This window comes from Schistocerca nitens, chromosome 2 (assembly GCF_023898315.1).
Source record: "Schistocerca nitens isolate TAMUIC-IGC-003100 chromosome 2, iqSchNite1.1, whole genome shotgun sequence".
NCBI classification, from domain to species: Eukaryota; Metazoa; Arthropoda; class Insecta; order Orthoptera; family Acrididae; genus Schistocerca; species Schistocerca nitens.
Window position 1 is genome coordinate 317835590 of NC_064615.1, and position 17390 is coordinate 317852979.

Genomic DNA, 17390 nt, shown 5'->3' on the forward strand with positions numbered 1-17390 from the left:
TGTTCTTTATTTGTCATTTTGGTTTTTGTATTGCATTAATGTCAACTTACTACACTGTACAGGTTGGTCACTCCTATCATCACTGCACTGAGTACTTGTTTGATATTACTGTTTTTGTGAAATGTCTTCCCTTTTGAAAGTAGTGGCCTTCCCTTTACATATGTTTCTTTGTATCATAAAATAATCAAGAGAATTATTGACAATGCAAATAACAGTCCAATTAAAATTACTTTGTGATTGATAGAGTTCAGTACGGTCTGGGTGGGAGTCAGTGTTGCTAGCATGCAGCCAGCTGTGCTTTACTAGGCACTGCACATATGTACAAAGTGGGTTAACACAGTGAGCATGTGGCACTAGAGAAAGAACTGAGATTGGCTGGCAGCTGGTCCTCAGCACTAGACTCGCTCAAATGTCAGTCGCAAAATAGTTTTAGTGGTAGTTTAAATAGATTTATAAGACGAATTGAAACTGTTATTAGCTGTACCTGAGAGGTAAAAGGGGACAAGTCTAATTTCCATGTTTCTTTGTATCTTTAAAATAGTCAAGAGAATCATTAACAAAGCATGATACAGTCCTATTAAAATTACTTTGTGACTTGACTTCAGACATTTTTAATACCACACACTGCTTATTTTGTCGAATAAGTGAGGCAGTTCTACTCCAGGCCATGGCCGATTCAGATATGGTCATGGATCCATGTAATACAGCCTAAGTTAGCCATGGTCTGGAACGGAACTCTTCTCAAATTTGTCATTAGCCTTTTTTACCACTAGCTTCTGCACATTGAATAACATTTGTGGTTGGCTACAACTCTGAGTCTTATATGTCATACAGCTACTGCTCTTTTCTCTAATGTTTCTTTAATTTTGTAATAACTGGCACATATCTGTATTATAGTTGTGTATCTTCTACAGCTTTGTGTTTCTTTTATGGCTATTCAAGTTTTGGCACTTTGCACTTCTGTCAGTCTCAATTTTTGATATCTATATATCCTTTTGGCCAGAGTATGAGGAACGTAGTCTGGGAAAAGGAGGTGCCAATGAAGCATAAGGAAGTGCTGTACAAGATGTAATTTACACCCATACTGACATGCAGTAAAACCTCATTTTTATGTTGCTGCATTTTACATTTTCCCACTTTCTAAGTTCATTTTTGTTGGTCCCAAAAAAGTCCTATTCTCTCATTACAATGCTATCCCATCACTAACGAATGCATTTTTCAACATTTCCAGCATTTTAAGTTCTCGCTAGACAAGAGGCAGCTAGCAGCCCCTTCTCCACTGTGCCACTGCCCAGGATGTAACTGTGGACCAAAAAGCTGGGAAGCAGTGGCCTGGGAGGGGGGGGGGGGAGGGGGGAGGGTGTAGCAGCTCCTCTGCCATGTGCAACAAATATAGCAAGCAGGCAGTCACATAGAAGCAACGGCAGAGTGTTGGTTGCCGAGGACCTCTGCAGTCAGGCAGCAGTCCTCGGATCACAGGCCAGCCACAACAATGATGGTGGTGACATAGTTACGGTGAAGGCTCTAGGATTGTGGCTGATACAGGATGGGTGGTGCTGTCTTTTGCAGAAAGGTCTTCATCTCTGTGTCACTGCAGAGAACTCTGGAATGAGGTCAGTGAGTGATGTCCATCTGTTGTCCTATGGCAGTGGGACGAACTGCAGAAACTTCCTGTAGGCTCGTGAACACGCCAGGTCATTGTAATGTAGAAGCAGTGGTCTGGAAGCAGTGCCTCGTCGTGGGTAATAGTATCAGCAGGGGTGTTGTCCTGCAATAGTCAGTGGCTGGGTCCCAGCACTCTTACCATATGTCTGGCAGTGTCTGTTCCCTTACAGCATCCATGGCAGTTCTGAATGTAGTTTTCTGAAAGGATTATGAAGCATGATAAATCTCTAGGTATTATGAGGACTTGGGAAATTGGTGTCCTACGGCTGCAAACCACTGGGCACGAGGCGTGAGGCATGTTGTGCAGGTGCCCACAGTGATAAATGAGAACCTGCTGGCAATGGAACGGGAACTGTAGAAATGAGGAAGGAAATGATAAACATCTAGGATGTGGGAAGGGAGACTATAGACAGTTTTGTGTGAGGTGTTGGTCAGTGAAGGCAGAGCATCTTTCTTTTGGAGCAAATGTAATTAGCCACTACAGGTAACAAGTGCAGAGGTCAGTGGAGATGGGTTTGGCAATGGAGAGCTATTAGGAGGTGGGTTTTACAGGGTGTTACCAGCACGAAGAGAGAGGAGGAGTCAGGTTTTGAGATGTACCTGATGAGCAGGTGGAATGTCACTGAGACGTTTGGTTGAGAGGCATCAACCTGTTGTTGAGTACAAGTGGAGTTCTGAAAGCTAGATTTAGTTTCTGTCCAGACTACTTCCTGCTTCCTGAAAGTAATTATTGGCCATCCGTACTATCTCCTTGTGATTTTAATGGTTTTCTGAAATGTGGAAACAACCTTACATTTGAAAATTCTATTTAATTTACTAAAAGCACTTCAGGTATACTTATGCTTCCATTTGTTTATTTTGCCTTCTGTCCAATCATCGTCCTCAGCTGCTCTAAATACAAAAAGTCAGCTGATCCTTTGACAGTTAATTTTTACTACTTTCCTTTGTTATATTATGGTCATATGCCATTTTACTATTCTTATTACTGTTACATTTGCTTGCTCTATTAAATTCATCATATAAGGTTATCTGAATTAGGGGGCAAATATAGATGTTTCAGGTATGTTGTATTAACATAAATTTTTTCTTCTTTTTCCCAATTTATGGATCTGAAAACTTCCTCTAGGAAGTCTCCTCTTTCAGTTTTAAATTTCTCACCATCCTGATGAGTGGTAATGAAAACTGTAGCATTGATGTGTGAAGTCATTGATCCATTCTATAATTTCTGCCAAGCTTTGTATCTATTATGTGTCTAAATCTTAAGATTCTATGATCATTTGGAATTCGAATTTGCTGAAATGCCTAAATAAATCATAGTTTGCTGGGCAAATGTTGCTTTATTTTTATTGAGACGGAAAAAAAAGAAGATAATTGGCATACTTCACTATCTTCCACTCCATTTTTCTTGTGGTAGCATATTTTGCGGCAATATATCAAACCAAGGTGCAGTAATAATTGAATATTTAGTGTTGTGAATTCAAGAACATCCTGCAGAAGACCATACGAAGAACTAGGTCTGCTTATAGTACTTCTCAGCATATTTATCCCTTAATGAAATTTGTCATAAGTACTTCATCACTCATTTGAATCGACAGCTAATTTCACAGAATCAATACTGTGAATGAAGGTGATCTTCAGAAAGGGTTTGCATTTTGGTCCAGCATGATGTCCATTATTCAGGAACACACATATTCATTATCTTCTCAGCAATGATAAAGACTTTATTAGTATCTAAAGTACAGTTTAAGAGTAGCTTAAGGGTGTACTGGTGACCAACTACTCCTTATCTATTGATGGAATTTCATTCATTCATTCATTCACAATGGAAAATCCAGGATGGAATGTAACAATCAAAGCTCACTTTCCTACAGTCCTTTTGTTGTGCCTATCTGTTAATCAGCACCTCTGCTGCATGATGAGTAGCAACTATTCTTTTTGTAATATTGTTACCTTCATTGTGTTCAGTAGATCCCATGAAGCAGAACTCTCAAGACTATCTAATGATTCATGGTGTAGGTTAACTGAAGACAAGGAAGGCATAGAAACCTGATCTGTAATTGCAATAACAATAAATTAGCACCGTATTGCTCATGGCTGTTCATGCTTATGCCAGTTAAATATAACAAAGTAAATTAGAAAGAATGGTGCCACCCTTTTTAAAGAAAGCTGCTGCCTCCTCAGTTACCATTAATCTCCTATTGATAGCTTGATATTTACCTAATTATATTGGTCTTTGCCAGAGAAAACCGGTACCTGCATATGTAAATACACTGTGTAACTACTTGTAACACAGCCTGACAACAGTGCTACATGCTGCATAGCTAACATAACTTTTCAGTAACTGAGTGTAAGCATTCAGACAAATTGTACAGAGAGAACCTGTTGAGGTATGCTACTAACTCTCTTTTGATCTTGGTGGATTCCCAATTTCTGCTTTATTTTAGGTGGGAGATGGTTGACTACCTTTGCACTGCAGTACGTAACTCCACTTTAAATCCTGTGCAGGGAGGCAACAGCTACATGAAAATTATTTTTAGGTCTTAAAATGATTCTGTAAATCACAGTTAAGCTTAAATTGATATTTATTGTCAAAAATAAAAACCATTGATTAATAAAAGTATTGGAAGGATCCTTAGAAAAGTTTCCATAAGATATATGGTCATTTTCTTTACAGTGTATTCATAGTGCTCACTTCTGCTAAATAAACACTTTATTTTACATGTACTGCCCCAGAAGATAATATAACAACACAACAAGGAGTGCAGATATGCCAAATAAGCCAACAACTGAGTGTATGTCAACACAGTGAGAGATGTTTGTAAAGGCAAAAAGATGCCAAGCTTCTTGACTAGTTTATCTATGTGTTGTAATTTTAGCCTAGATGTCAAGGAATTTTACACAGTGTGTTTCACTTAGCATATGGCCATTAATAATTACTTCTGGTGCTGACAGGTCGTTGTTGTTGGTCATCAGCACAAACAAAAGTTTTTGAACCATCCTTAAGAGTCTTTGGAAGATCATTTAATTGGGTTAAGAACAAGAGTGGGCCCAATTCTGATCCTTACGTCAACTCACATGCATGTACCCCATTCTGAAGTTAATTTCAAGCCTCTGATAAGTTTGTTAGTGAGACCCTCTGTTTTCTGTTTTGAAGGTAAGACTCCATCATTGAGAAAGGTGTGCCAGTAATGCCATAACACTTTATTTGGTCAAGGAGAATTTTATAATATACACAATTGGCAAAATCACAGAGTATATTAACAATTAATTATTGCTTTTTTAATAAAAAAATCTCTGCTAGCACTTTATCTGTGAGGTCGTGTATTGATTTTTCTGTGGAGAAACCTTTAGAAAACCAAACTGAGAGGCAGCTAACAAGTTTTTCTCGGTTAAATGAGTCAGAAGTCTATCATAAACCAATTTCTCAGACTTTTTTCAAAATACTTGAAGGAGTGAAATAGATTTGTAATTAGAAGAGGTCTGCTTCTCTAGACTGTTAAAGATGGTGCTACTAGGGAACATTTATCCTTAATAGGAAATATGCTCTGAGTCATTGGTTACAAAGAAATGTTAGCACTAGAACCACAGATATTTGGACATACCTAGAACCCCACTTGGATCACTAATGACCTTCGTGTCATTCCCTTTTATTTCCTGTGTCAGTGGGTTATTGTTACTACTAGTGAATCTGTCCTTTGAAGTGCTGGAAATTTTATTATGAAATCAACAAAAATAAAACAATTTTTCAGAAATTGTCATTTATTATTTTAAAAAACTTGCACATTTGCTGGATGCCTTTACTGGCTAACATCACATAATGAGCACAACTAATAGTCTTTTGATGTACATTTGTTGCAGGTAGTTTACTTGCACATATCACACTTTACAAATAATTTGTTTCCTTTACAGTTAGACTTTACAAGGCAGTGTGTTCGCTTTTCTTGTCTCTCAGGAGTGTCTTCGGGCGTGACTGAGGTACTAGTCTCCCTGGTTGCTTGCTTCTCAGCAAGTTCCTACCCCAGCTGCAGTATGAAGTCTCTGTGTTTCAACTTTTTCCCATTTAGAACATTGTACGATACACAGGCATTTATCCCAGCCAAATGCAGCAGCTGTAAAATGTATGAAAAGGCCAAGGTCTCAATGGTGCTTTGACAGAGTATTTGTGAGCTGTTTGGTAGATCACATTCACTCCATATGTAGAGCTGTTATAAAATGTAACTATGTCTGGCTTCTTTTCTGAACCACCTTCAATTTCACGTAAGGATGGGTAGTGTTGGGAATCATGACTTTCTTATTGCTCTTTCCCTGGTAAAGTGTCATAGTGGCATCATTCTTCTTCTGCAATACTGTGCTGCTTAACACTTTTTTTGCCTTCTTGATACAGACTGGAATTTCCCTGTGAGGTTGAGTTATGGTGCCCAATAGACTTGTAGCATTTGCTTTCAGGAGTTTAGAGAGAACCAAGAGGTGAAAAACTTGTCATATGTGATATTTCATCCTTTATCGAGGTAAGATTGCATCAATTTTTTCACAACAAAATCGCTAATATGCTCATCACTTGGCCTAGTGTCATCCTTTCCTAGATAAGGGAAAGCATTCACAATATATTTGTAGTTTTTATCTACTGCTGTCCAGCACTTTTGCCCATAATTGTCCAGTTTTGAGGCCATGAACTATGTGAATCTGCAACAGCACTTTGAAGGAAAAAGCTGTTCGTTGTTATATATGTACCCAGTATATAGTGACATTGTGCATTTGCAGTGAACTCATACCAGATATCTGATACCAAAGCAAACTTGTCGTGTTTCAGTCATTCTGATCTTGTGATCTAATGTCAAATCTGAGATAACGCATTATCTCTCTGAAGCTGTCATGAGCCATTGTTGACTTCACAGAATTATTTCCCCACCTCTCTGACCACAATGTGTTTAGTTCTAGGCTCTTCGCTCCTACAGCACCTCAGATGTACAATGCAGCTATAAAAGCTTGCAGTTCTTCAATGTTCATAGTCCAATCATCTGGACTAAATACTTCACGTGCTTCGGTCTGAGTGCATTTTACAATGTGTTTCAAAATTTTGCCATTATCATTAGACGCCAAGCACTGTAGCAGGTCCCATTCATGTTTTGTTTTGCATGCAGAGATGGTCCTGCATGATCTTTGAAAACATTATGTTGTCCATATTTGCAAACTAACAGTAAGTAACCTATAACTCCCACTTTCCAGGCCGTTACATCTGGTACTGCAATATCTCTACCTGAATGAAACTGAAATAACCCACAGTCTTGGTCATTTCATTGTTAACAATCACCATGGCCCTGTGTTAACCTAGTCATTTTGGCAGCTGTTCCTGTAATAATAGTAATTAGTATTACTACAAGTATCCTTGGGTAACAGAAGAAATATTGAATTTAATTGATGAAAGGAGAAAATATAAAAATTCAGTAAATAAAGCAGGCAAAAAGGAATACAAACGTCTCAAAAATGAGATCGACAGGAAGTGCAAAATGGCTAAGCAGGGATGGCTAGAGGACAAATGTAAGGATGTAGAGGCTTATCTCACTAGGGGTAAGATAGATACTGCCTACAGGAAAATTAAAGAGACCTTTGGAGATAAGAGAACGACTTGTATGAATATCAAGAGCTCAGATGGAAACCCAGTTCTAAGCAAGGAAGGGAAAGCAGAAAGGTGGGAGGAGTATATAGAGGGTCTATACAAGGGCGATGTACTTGAGGACAATATTATGGAAATGGAAGAGGATGTAGATGAAGATGAAATGGGAAATACGATACTGCGTGAAGAGTTTGACAGAGCACTGAAAGACCTGAGTCGAAACAAGGCCCCCGGAGTAGACAACATTCCATTGGAACTACTGACGGCCTTGGGAGAGCCAGTCCTGACAAAACTCTACCATCTGGTGAGCAAGATGTATGAAACAGGTGAAATACCCACAGACTTCAAGAAGAATATAATAATTCCAATCCCAAAGAAAGCAGGTGTTGACAGATGTGAAAATTACCGAACTATCAGTTTAATAAGTCACAGCTGCAAAATACTAACACGAATTCTTTACAGACGAATGGAAAAACTAATAGAAGCCAACCTCGGGGAAGATCAGTTTGGATTCCGTAGAAACACTGAAACACGTGAGGCAATACTGACCTTACGACTTATCTTAGAAGAAAGATTAAGGAAAGGCAAACCTACGTTTCTAGCATTTGTAGACTTAGAGAAAGCTTTTGACAATGTTGACTGGAATACTCTCTTTCAAATTCTAATGGTGGCAGGGGTAAAATACAGGGAGCGAAAGGCTATTTACAATTTGTACAGAAACCAGATGGCAGTTATAAGAGTCGAGGGACATGAAAGGGAAGCAGTGGTTGGGAAAGGAGTAAGACAGGGTTGTAGCCTCTCCCTGATGATGTTCAACCTGTATATTGAGCAAGCAGTAAAGGAAACAAAAGAAAAATTCGGAGTAGGTATTAAAATCCATGGAGAAGAAATAAAAACTTTGAGGTTCGCCGATGACATTGTAATTCTGTCAGAGACAGCAAAGGACTTGGAAGAGCAGTTGAATGGAATGGACAGTGTCTTGAAAGGAGGATATAAGATGAACATCAACAAAAGCAAAACGAGGATAATGGAATGTAGTTGAATTAAGTCGGGTGATGCTGAGGTAATTAGATTAGGAAATGAGACACAAAGTAGTAAAGGAGTTTTGCTATTTGGGGAGCAAAATAACTGATGATGGTCGAAGTAGAGAGGATATAAAATGTAGACTGGCAATGGCAAGGAAAGCGTTTCTGAAGAAGAGAAATTTGTTAACATCGAGTATAGATTTAAGTGTCAGGACGATAAATAGTTTGGACAAGAAGAGAATAGAAGCTTTTGAAATGTGGTGCTACAAAAGAATGCTGAAGATTAGATGGGTAGATCACATAACTAATGAGGAAGTACTGAATAGGATTGGGGAGAGGAGAAGTTTGTGGCACAACTTGACCAGAAGACAGGACCGGTTGGTAGGACATGTTCTGAGGCATCAAGGGATCACCAATTTAGTATTGGAGGGCAGAGTGGAGGGTAAAAATCGTAGAGGAGACCAAGAGATGAATACACTAAGCAGATTCAGAAGGATGTAGGTTGCAGTAGGTACTGGGAGATGAAGAAGCTTGCACAGGATAGAGTAGCATGGAGAGCTGCATCAAACCAGTCTCAGGACTGAAGACCACAACAACAACAACAACAACAACAACAACAACAGGTATTGGTATTCAATATGTTGTGGAATATTAGAACAAAAACCACACCTCAACTACTTCTCCCCCATTTGCTTCACCTGGTCCTACTCAACCCAACAATACACCTTTTTAGATGTTGACCTCCACCTCAAAGATGGCAACTTCAGTACCTCTGTCCATATCAGATCTACTGACCACCAGCAATACTTCCACTTTGACAGCTGCCACCCATTCCATACCAAGAAGTCCCTTCCATACAGCCTAACAACCCGTGGCTGTCGCATCTGCAGTGATGAGCGATCCCTCTCAAAATATACCAAGGGTCTCACTGAGGCCTTCACACCCTCCAACCTTTTACAAAAACAGATCTCCTATGCTTTATCTCTCTCGTCAATCACCAGCTCCCAATTCTGACCATTGGGCCACAGAAGAGTATTCCCCTCATCACTCAGTACCACCCAAGCCTGGAGCAACTGAACTGCATTTCCGCCAGGGTTTCGACTATCTCTCATCATGCCCTGAAATGAGAAATGTCCTTCCTACTATCCTTCTCACCCCTCCCGCAGTGGAATTCCACCATCCACCGAACCTAGACAACATACTTGTCCACCCCTACACAACCCCTGCTCCCAACCCCGTACCTCATGGCTCATACTCCTGTAATAGACCTATATGCAGGACCAGCCCCATACTTCCTCCCCCAGTTATCTACTCCAGTCTGGTCACAAACATCACCTATCCCATCAACGGCAGGGCTACCTGTTATCAAGGACCCTCTCTACTATGATCCAAAGTTATTTCCATAAAGGCACTGTTACGGTGTGGCTAATGGATGTAAAGTAACTTGTAGAGATGATCATGATGTCACTTATCTTGATGCTGCTGAGTATCCATTGTACATGTGGCTTTGTTGAATAGGCAATGGTTGAGTCCCTTGCTGCTCTGGATGAAACAGGTGTAGGTTTTGACTATTACCAGTCTACTTAAATCATGAAGCAGGATTCCACAATTTTTTGTTTAGAGAAAAAAACATATTTACTGTCAGAACTTTGAACTTGAAAGTAATTAAGTAAATTTCACGCTCTCGTATCACAAAAATTAAGTACTACTTGCATTGTGGACACCATAAGTTTATCAAGAAACACACATAGAAACAACAACTCTCAACTGTGGTCAAAACACGAGTGGCCGAAATAACGTTGCTGACCAAAGATAACAGAGTCATATCGACAAAGAGCTTAAGATTCTGTATTTATTATTGATATTGCATTTTTAAGTTACGTGAAATATCAAATAGCATAAAGGGTGATTCAGTGACAGTAATAATATGAGTGACAAAATTGTACATATAAATAATGCAAGTCAAACTTTTTAGAAATAATACAAGTTTTAATTTAAATATACACACTTTCAAATTTCCATTGGTCGCAACATCTACCCTAACATCATACTAAGCGAGTGCTTTTCGAAAACAACTTTAATTAGTGTGTAATATCTCATAACACAGTGGGCTCTTTTGGTCAGTTCCATTACAATAGGTCCCCAAGAATTTTGTAAGCATGAACATGTGAACAAAATTATGACACCAGAGTAATGGAACTGCCAAGAATATGATTTTAAATAAATTAAAATTTTTAATAGAATTGTTTTCTTTGAATTTAACAACTTTTTGCCCATAACAGTTGGCATGAAATTATGTTTAACATTGAAATTGTGTTACACAAAGTAATGGAACTCATACAGTTGTTAATTTTTTACAGTTTTCAATTAGTTGAGTCTATAATGTCATAGCACTTCACATTAAACCGTTAAAAGGTTGTAACTTTTGACTAACTGTTTGTTTTACTTTCTTTTGTTAACCACTTTACTCGCTACTCACAGTAATGTGCCACATTGTCCATCTGCAATTTGCTGACCTCCCTTAATAGGGTTGTTTTCTGCTTGTACTAAAGCAAGTCCATTTCCACAGCTTAGCTGTTGTTATTGCTATGTTCATTATAATGCCGTGTTATCTAAAAATAAAATACAGAGATCACCTTTTGGTTACATAATGTTTGTATGTAAGTACATGGTTAGGATAAATATTTATCCTTCTGGTAATGTTTATCTAGTGGGAGAAGTTTACAGGATGTGTCTGAGTAATAATACAAAGATATAGACTGGTCCAAAAAAGGATCCTGTGACTAACAATAAATTCAATAAACTTGTAATACAAATGCATTAACATTTTGGGTGTAAAATGTCTTATCATAAACTATAACACCTACACCAAGGATAAACAAAAAATTAAATTGTTTTCATAAGTAAAGCTACAGTCAGTCTGGTGCAAGAGTTCATATTCACAGTAAAAGTGCAAGGGTAGAGTCATGGTTGTTTGAAAGTATTAGTATAGTATGTTTATATCAAATTAGAAAAATGTTATTGCCTATGCTTTGCAGTGTTTCAGAAACAAATATACAGTAATTCATGTTGTTTACTTAAAACGATTCTCCCCCTTGTTTAGTTGGACATTTCAACAACTTAGATGTGCAGTAATTAAGACTCTGCCTTTAAGATTAAAAAAAAAAATTAAAAACTGCTAATTGTTGTGAGACAAAATTAGTGCTGATTGGTGATTTACATTTTAAATGATGTCTCAACAAGTGTGGTGTGAGATTATTACATAAGCTAAAATTACACACATTATCAAATATCACTCAGATTGAATAGACATATAGGAATATCAAGAACTAACATGATTAGCATATTACATGTAAAGAAAATTCATTGCAAACACTTAATATAGCAAATACATTTTAAACAAATAGTAAACATTTCCAAGGACACAAAACTGTATCATAAAATCAGTCAATTTTTTTTATACACAACATTTCATAAGATATTCCCGACACTTGACTCCCTGTGTCTATAAGGCACTTGCCTTCCCAGGTACCAACTTTTACTCTAATGAATGGACTACATATGTCATCACTATTTTTGGACTGAACATATTCATACAAAAAATCATTTTCAGTTTCACTAAAATGATGACTTCCAGAAATACAGTTATCTATATGTTACTGTCACTTTTGTTACCTGCTATCATTACATTAACATACATATCATTAACACTGTCACTTGCATTGATAATTTCATTAATCCAAACAGTTTCATCAGCATAACATTGTTTTTCACTAAGGTACTTATCCTTCAGTTGTTCAACAATAATATGTTTAGTATTTTGCCACCAACCAGGATATCAAATTTGACACACATTAAGAATCATTTTTCTAAAATTACCATCCTTTCTAATTGCATCACTATTTAGCCACATATTATAAAGAAATAATTCACCTTTGTTCATTACAAATTGTAGCCTACTTGCACAGTCAGGTTTACTATTTAGAGAATATTTATCATCTACCCATGTTTCTTCATAAGACGTTGCATTACAGAACCTATTGGTTGTGACACTGACTTTAACACCACTTAAATTGTTAACAACCTCCTTGGGTATATCTACTACATGCATAATATCAGTTTCTCCCACAACACCTAAAGCTTCCATTTCCTTTTTCAAACAAACAAAATATTTCTCACCATCATCATGTACCATTAAATCTTCATTTCCCCAAATACTACAATCATCATCAACCCCTCTCTTCTGAAAACTTACAATTTTGCTTTCACATCCAAGTGTATTTATTTCTTTGCTCATTAAATCAGTGTCAACAATTTGCTCACCTGGTTCCCTCATCAGTGCTTCAGTTCCTAAATCATGTAAATTGTTAACCTGCTGGTGCTCTTACTAACTACAAGTTTCTGCCCACTCATAAAATTCAATTAAGTCAATTACTTCCTCTGGCTCTTTATTACAACCAGTGTGTTCATTCCTCTTACCTGCATTGTTAGTGTTAGATGAGTAACAAGTGTCATCCTTAACAGATGCTACGTTTACAGGGTAGTGCACATTCATAAAATAACTACTCATTACTTCAGATGTATCTTTTGGTACAGTGTAGTCACTGGTATTGGTCCATTTAATATCTACACTTTTTGCCCCTACCTTGTGGACCGACAATGAAGCGTGTGCTAGTTTTTTACTTCATAACTTCCCATAGCGTTGTGACTCCTGGTGTCTCTAGGTTCATGCCCATTCCTATTCCTGTTTTCAAACTCTCTTATTATTTCTGTTCCAATTGTTCCCAGATCGTCCTCTTCAATGGAAATTATAGTTTTCCTTGACTGGAAATTACTATTATTGTGACTATTTTGTTCCCTATGATGAAAACTATGGTTGTTAGACCTACTGTTGTTCTCCCTTCTGTTAAAATTAGTATATCCCCAACTATGATTCCCACCTTTCTGTGTGTGACTGAAATAGTTTTGTGGTTTCCCCACTTTGTCTAAGATTCTGTCTAGTTTGCCTACGTAGTTTAAAAATTGTTCAGTGTTGTCATCTGGTCCATAAACTAGGTCCCATTGCATATCAGTTGGCAATCTCTTTAAAGCATCAATCTGTGTGAGCTCATCAAAGGGTTTACTCAAATGTACAAGTTTCTTCAATTGATTTTTACAAAACTGTTTCATAGTTCTTGTGTTTTCCTATAATTTGGTCCATTCAGGAACTCACTCTTTATCCTTGCTTGTTCAGTTTCAGAACAGAACCATTTTAAGAACTCAGTTTCTAATTCTGCATAAGACATGTCCATAGAAAAATTTTGATTGGCCCATGACAAAGATTCCCCCTCCAAAATTTTTTTTACAAACTTAATTTTCAAACTTTCACTCATATTAGGCAAAAATTTGACCCTACAACTCTGCAGAAAGTCGACAGGATGCAAACTACACTCATTAGAAAAGTTTTTAACTGTAATATTGGATAACACTCTACATGTGTTCTAGAAACATTTTTATAGTGACATCATTGCTAAGTATTTCAAAATTATGGTTTAACTCTGATACTGTACTTTGTAGTTCACTAACGTTTGTCTTCGTTTCAACCTTGTGGAGTTTTGCAGCGTCACTGGCTGTTTCCACTTTATCATTCACAACAGATACTTTCAAATCTACTCTTCTTTCAGGTACTACAGCCATAGCTTTTAATTTAAACAGACTGTATCTATTTGTCTGTTAACAATAACAAATGTATTTATCTTTTCAGTGGGGGCTTCACTCATGTGGTCAGTCCACTTTACTGTTTCGTTTCGTCTCCTTTAACTTCCATGTATTGCACTTCTTTGCACTGTGCGGTTATTAGACACAAGCATATATATATATATATATATATATATATATATATATATATATATATATATATATATATATATATATATATATATAACAGAGGGAAACATTCCACGTGGAAAAAATATATCTAAAAAGAAAGAAAGTGATGAGACTTACCAAACAAAAGCGCTGGCAGGTCGATAGACACACAAACATACACACAAAATTCTAGCTTTCGCAACAAACGGTTGCTTCGTCAGGAAAGAGGGAAGGAGAGGGAAAGATGAAAGGAAGTGGGTTTTAAGGGAGAGGGTAAGGAGTCATTCCAATCCCGGGAGCGGAAAGACTTACCTTAGGGGGAAAAAAGGACGGGTATACACTCGCGCACACACACACACACACACACATATCCATCCGCATATACACAGACACAAGCAGACATGTCTGCTTGTGTCTGTGTATATGCGGATGGATATGTGTGTGTGTGCGAGTGTATACCCGTCCTTTTTTCCCCCTAAGGTAAGTCTTTCCGCTCCCGGGATTGGAATGACTCCTTACCCTCTCCCTTAAAACCCACTTCGTTTCATCTTTCCCTCTCCTTCCCTCTTTCCTGACGAAGCAACCGTTTGTTGCGAAAGCTAGAATTTTGTGTGTATGTTTGTGTTTGTTTGTGTGTCTATCGACCTGCCAGCTATATATATATATTTCCCACGTGGAATGTTTCATCAACCGTGTCCATACAAATGTCTTACTCTCGGATGAGGCCCCAGTTATCATGTCCCTCTCTACTATGATGCAAAGTTGTTTCCATAAAGACACTGTTACAGTGTGGCTAATGGATGTAAAGTAATTTGTGGAGATGATCATGATGTTACTTATCTTGATGCTGCTGAATATCCGTTGTGCATGTGGTTTCATTGTCTAGGTGATGATTGATTCCTTTGCTGCTCCGGCTGACAAAGGCGCGGGTTTTGACTATTACCAGACTACCGAAATCATGAAGCAGGATTCCATGATCTTTTATTTGGAAATTAACACTAATTTACTGTCAGAACTTTGAACTTGAAAGTAATTTAATAAATTTCACACTCTTGAATCACAAAAATTAAGTACCACTTCCATTGTGGACGCCACACTTTTATCAAGAAACACACATAGAAACAACAACTCTTGACCACAGCCAAAACACAAGTGGCCAAAATCATGTTGCTGACCAAAGATCACACAGTCATATCGACAAAGAGCTTAATATTTCTGAATCAATTATTGATACTGCATTTTTTAAGTTACATGAAATATCAAATAATATAAAGGATAATTCAGTGTCAATAATAATATGAGTGACAAAAATATAAATAATGCAAGTCAAACTTTTAGAAACAATAAAAGTTGTAATTTAAATATACACACTTTCAAATTTGCATTGTTCGCAACACCTACCCTAACATCATACTAAGCGAATGCTTTTCGAAAACAACTTTAATTAGCATAATATCTCATAATACAATGGGCTCTATTGGTCAGTTCCATTCCACTGTGCAACCAGTCATATGATCTACAAGCTAAGCTGCAACCATTATGCTGCATTGTGGGCATGACAACCAACAAGCTGTCTGTCTGCATGAATGGCCACCGACAACTGTGGCCAAGAAACAAGTGGGCCACCCTGTTGCTGAACATGCTGCCAAACATGACATCCTTCATTTCAATGACTGCTTCGCAGCCTGCACCATATGAATCCTTCCCACCAACACCAGCTTTTCTGAACTGTGCAGGTGGGAACTTTCACTGCAATACATCCTATGTTCCCGTAACCCTCCTGGCCTCAACCTTCGTTAATATTGTCCTCACCCATCAATCTCCTTCCCTGTTCCCACTACACACCCCTCATTCCACTATCACAGTTCTTTTTACATCTCTCCTTTTCCACTACCCCCCCCCCCCCCCCTCCCCTTGCCCTCTGTCTAACCTGTCCGCAGCCTGTGGTCTAGTGGCTAGCGTTGCTGCCTCTGGATCACGGGGCCCCGGGCTTGATTTCCTGTGTGGTTGGGGATTCTCTCTGCCCGGGGACTGGGTGTTTGTGTTGTCCTCATCATTATTTCATCATTATAATGTGTGACAGTGATAAATTGGATCGTGGAAACAAAATGGACTGTTAATAAATTGGGACTTTGTACAGGTACTGATGATTGTGCAGTTGGAGTGCCCCAGAAACCAATCATCATCATCGTCTAACCTGCAGCATTTCACTGTCTGCCACCTCTACCGTAATATCCCTTCCCCCTCCCCTACTATCCCTCCCTCTCCCAATGATAGCCCCCTTCTTATCACCACCCAGTCACCATTCCCATCATACACTGGTGCTGCTGCTCACAGTGTGGCAACAGTTGCCTGAGACTGCAGTCGTGTGTGTGTAAGTTGCGTTGAGTTTGTGTGGGTGTGTGTGCATGGGGGGGGGGGTCTATTTTTGATGAAGGCCTTACTGGCTGAAAGTTTTATTTGTGACAGTCTTTTTGTTGTGTGTATCTGCGACTCTGCATCTCCACTATATGGTGAGTAGCTACTTTCCTATTCATAATATTGTTACATTCCATCCTGGATTTTTCATCATAACCAGCTGGTTTACTACTTTTAAAGTGATCTGATGAGTTTTGTGATCTTCATAGGGGTTTTATTTTTGAAACTGTCTGTTGGTTGTGTGTGCAGGGTCTCCAGAAGTAAGAGGAGTAACCCATGAGGAAACTCTTCAGTTATGGTTTGAAAGCAGATTTTTGAATTCTTGTGGTAGCTTATTGAAAATGGATACAGTAGCGTACTGCACACCTTTCTGCACAAGAGTCAAGGAAGTGCAATCCAAATGCAGATTGGATTTCTGTCTAGTATTAACTGAGTGAAAGTTGGTAATTCTTGGGAATAAGCTGATATTGTTAACAAGAAATGACAGTAAAGAATATGTTTTGAGAGGCCAATGTCAGAACACCCAGACTAACAAACAGGGGTGAACAAGAGGTTCGCGAACTCACACCACTTATTGCCAGAATCGCTCGTTTCTGAGCCAAAAAAATCCTTTGAGAATGAGAAGAGTTACTCAAAAATATAATACAGTACACCATAAGCAAATGACAATAATCAAAGTAGACTACTTTTCCTGTCGAACTATCATGTACTTCAGATACCATTCGAATAGTAAAACTGGTAGCATTAAGTCTTTGAACAAGATCCTCAATGTGGGATTTCCACAAAAGTTTACTGTCCATCTGAACACCTAGAAATCTGAA

General features: G+C 38.2%; 1 protein-coding gene across 2 annotated transcripts in view; it reads left to right on the top strand.

Moving 5' to 3' along the window:
- LOC126236094 (tuberin) overlaps window positions 1–17390 on the top strand; it is a 315500-nt gene that overhangs the window by 88989 nt on the left and 209121 nt on the right. The gene's annotated exons all lie outside the window — the stretch shown is intronic.